The sequence below is a fragment of the Pyrus communis genome, chromosome 1 (assembly GCF_963583255.1).
Source record: "Pyrus communis chromosome 1, drPyrComm1.1, whole genome shotgun sequence".
NCBI lineage: Eukaryota > Viridiplantae > Streptophyta > Magnoliopsida > Rosales > Rosaceae > Pyrus > Pyrus communis.
This window is the reverse complement of record NC_084803.1, coordinates 23,026,618-23,030,733: the sequence shown is the minus strand read 5'-3', so window position 1 is coordinate 23,030,733 and position 4,116 is coordinate 23,026,618. Positions and strand designations below refer to the sequence as shown.

Genomic DNA, 4,116 nt, shown 5'->3' with positions numbered 1-4,116 from the left:
TCCTAATGCTTTCGTCTTTGGATTGATGAGTCATTCTGAACATGGCTGTGTGACGTTTGCGCACATCGCCAAGTAGGTGTTTGTCAAAAGGTCAGCCAAACTTTCAAAGCAGTCAATAGATCTAGTTGGCAGCTCTGATAACCATCTCATCGTCGGTCTCTCCAGGATGGACGGGAACATTTTGCACATCCAAATGATATTGTTATTGTACAATGACATAACGTTCTGATAATGCATAATGTGATAGTCTAGATTAGAATCTCCGCGATAAGACTTGAATCGAGTCTAGAAAAACTTTATAGGTAGAGACATGTCTTCATTCACCAACGAGAGTGGACTTTTGACGCGGACAGTCGGTCTACTAGGGATAGGAGGATGACATTCTTTGATCGGGCCTCTGACTTTCCATGTCCAGATGATCTTAACCCTCTTATTCTTCTGATGGTTCAGGCTTATTGAACTCAGGCAGCGAAGTTTCGCGATAATTCTCACAAGCTTTACATTCTTTTCAGCTTGAAATTTGATTAAGACCGTCAAAAGTTGATTCTTCCATTCAACTAGTGTTAGTTAACTAACACCAAAACAGTGAGTACTGCGCAAGGCCTAACCGCTTGATCTTTTCTAATTGAGGTATCCTGTAACTTGAATGCTCATATGCATCATATGCTAGCAATCTTTTTCAGTGTTTGACTAAAGTACAATCATTTGTGAGATTTTGTTCTATAAACGAGTTTAAAAAGTATATTGAAAACGAGTTTCCGAAGAGAACCTTAATAAATTTCAAAAACATTCACATAAGTAGGATCTTTAGCAAGTAGTAAACACTTAAATAGTACAATTCGAGTGTACCCTATTCTTTCTCATTTCGAGAAAAAGATGCGGGGGGAAAAGCAAACTAAATTTACTTATAAGGATTAGTTGAAATTTGGAAACTTAATCTAATTAGATGCAAAATACTTGCACACTTGTGGATCGTCATACACAAGCTACAAAAATCCATGCTATATAACTAAACTGCATGAATTCTGAAACATATACTAGCTAGTAGCTAATGGTTGAGGTCACTAAGCGGATATCTTTTTATCAGAAATTACTTCAAATATCTTGATGATGATAGGCATACGAACATTCTCTTGTTTTGGGTCAACAAGTTCATCATTCCATTTCAAATCCATTCCTGGACCTTTCTCGTCAAAAGTGAGTATTATCTTTTCAATCATTCCCATCAGTTGTTTATTTGTACTAGAGAACTCCACATCTTGTCACCCAACCCTCCGATAGACCCTAATAAGTTTTCCTTTTCTGATGACAACTGAATCACATCTTCAAATAACTTTCTTCTTTCATTCTTGAGCTCCCCAATCAAGGCATCTAAGTTTATTAGCTTTGTCTTCATTTGATTAGTCAGTCTCTTCACTTTTTGCTGTTTTGTTTCCAATTTAGCTTTAACCTCCAATGCTTGCTGTTTTGACTCACACAAGGAATTTTGTTGCAATTCGAGTTTCAGCTGTATATTACAGATTTCCTCCTCAAGTTCCACAACCATTAATTTATTTTCTTTAATTCAAGTGCTCACATAACCTTAACAACTGTGATTTTCTCCTAAGTTTCGTGAATCATATCAATTTTTGCTTGTTTCTTGGCTAGTTGTGATGAGAAAAAAGCTAATGAGCAGTTAAACTTGTGTTCTAAAGGCTCCACAATCTATATAAGATCATTCGCTCTTTGGTATTTCTCTTCGACATGTTGGATGAGTTTCTCTTTCTCATGATTAAATGTTCTCTCTACATCAATTTGTGCCATCACGAGACGTGCAAATTCCCTCATCAGTGATTCCTGCTCTAGCCAGTGAATTTCTTTCTTGAGTTGATCTAATTTCTTATCCTTTTCTTTTGTGAATTGGAGAAAGATTGAATTCTCTGACTCAAAGGACATCGATGTCTCTGTTTTCGCATAATTAGTATCTTCGAGCTTCTTCTCTAGTAACACAATCTTCTCCTGGAGGTTATCTATTATTTCGTATTTCTCTTCGAAAATATAAAGATTTCTATTGCTTTATGGCTTCCTCGACTTCTACCTGTGCAAGAAGAGAAGAGAAGTTTCCAACTCTTTACACATTACAACAGTTGCTTCAAGATCACTTTTTAAGCGCTCTGCACTCGATTTCCATATTTGCAATTCGAATTCAATTTCATTTCCTACAAATATTTTTTCAGCCAACTCAACGTTTGTTATCTCTAAGGCATCATTAACTTCTTTGAACTCTCTTTTAAGAACGCTTTCCACCTAGAAAACTTGATAGTCAAAGCAAAGTTCATTCTTTGATAAGTCCTCCAACATTTCCTTATACCTTCCAACTTCTGTCCGCATAAGAAGTTGTTGGTTGTCAATGAGATCCATAGCTTCAATCTTCCTCGATAAAGATGCTGCATTTTCACGCTCTTCTTGAAAACCTCCTTGTGCCTTAAAGATACCAAGTTTTAAAACCAATAACATGATGGAAAGCTTTTCATTTTCCAACTTCAACTGCATAATTAGAAAATGACTTGATTCCAACTCCATCTTGATCTCTTTTATCATTGCATCTTTACTGTTTAACTCAAACATATAGTTTCGCACATCATTCGTCATATTTTTCCAATTAAGAGTTGAATACAATTTTGTTGGCCTGATTTTCTGTACGATCTAGGTGCATGTGCTTCACTTCCATCCTTCGTTCTTTTAATGCTGCATCTTTATTCTCTTACTCATACTTATTGTTGTTCAAGTCTACCTTCATATTTACCAATTGAGAGCTCAATTCAGCTTCTTCATCCATATGATTAGCAACAAATTCGCTGTGCAGCTGCTCCAAACTTTTAATGTTGTTTCATAGATGTGCAGCTGCTACACAAAGCTTGTCGTGTGCTTCTTCTAGATGTTTAAACTACTCATTCTTCCGTTTTAGTTGATCTTGAACATTCTGATTTTCTTCCTCGAGTTTGAGTATCACCTCATCTGTTTCTCTAAGCTTTTTGGGTGCATTAGCTTTCTTTTCTTCTTCTAAACATTTCTTCTGTACTGATGGACGGCCTTTTAGACCTTTAGTCTTTTCTTTGTGTACACAAATTGTTTGCTTTTGATCAATTTTCTTCATATTTGCCTCATCTAAAACCAACATTATGTTCATGTCTTCCAATTTTTGGCATTTCTCAACACAATTAATTCGACGTTTATTGTTTGCAGCCTTGAGATGTTGCATTATGGACTCTCTATATTGCAAATTGCATTTAAAATCATTTCACATCTGCTATGCCACAGAGATCACCTCAACTTTTTCATTTACTTCCTAAGTCTGCTTCTCAATTTCGAAACTTGTCTTCTGGAAAATTTTAGCTGCTTTTTGTGAGTTTTCCTCCAACTCTCAAATAGTTTTGCTTTGTTTTTATATTCTTCCCTAAGCTTCTCAAGCTCAGCTTCAACTTCGTCTAGCTCTTCATAAACCGTTTCCATAGTTTTCCTTTCTGATAACAAATAAGACCTATTTGCAATCAAAACAAAAATTCAATATCTAACACATCCCACATTCTTATCACATTAATACTAAGGATAGTATAGCACATGACAACATGAACTGAAAACAACGTATTTGAAATGTTAGCATTGGAAATGGCAAATCATGTTTCGAAAGCTCAAGAACCGAAAAAACCTCTTTCTTTCTGTTCTTTTGCTTTCCTTACAAGATGAACCATACTTTATAAGAAATGTCAAGAATTTAGCACAATTAGATAACAACTTGAATAAAAGGGGTTAATAATTTCTTGGCTAATAAGATAAAATGGATGAAACCTAGAACAGAAAATCTAGATTTAACCAAGATTTGATTACATCAAGATTGTTGGGATATATATACATACCAAGAATGTATCTCCTTCTATTTTTCACAAAGAGAGTAATTTGGAAAGGTTCAACCAAATCGTTGCTCGAATTAAAATAGAAATTTGAAATCCATATGAATGAGTTAAGAGTATCGACTAACGCCTGAATTTAACAAATTGCCTACCTAACCAAATTTGGGTTGAGCTCGAGATTAAGAATTCAACCATCCAAACAAAGCTAGAACGTAACATGCATTTA

The 4,116-nt window shown here is 35.2% G+C and overlaps 2 pseudogenes; both read right to left on the bottom strand.

Moving 5' to 3' along the window:
* Positions 1-1,048: 1,048 nt before the first annotated feature.
* Positions 1,049-2,860, bottom strand: LOC137724856 (uncharacterized protein At4g38062-like; annotated as a pseudogene).
* Positions 2,861-2,869: 9 nt separating this feature from the next.
* Positions 2,870-3,492, bottom strand: LOC137724851 (uncharacterized protein At4g38062-like; annotated as a pseudogene).
* Between the last annotated feature and the right edge of the window lie 624 nt (positions 3,493-4,116).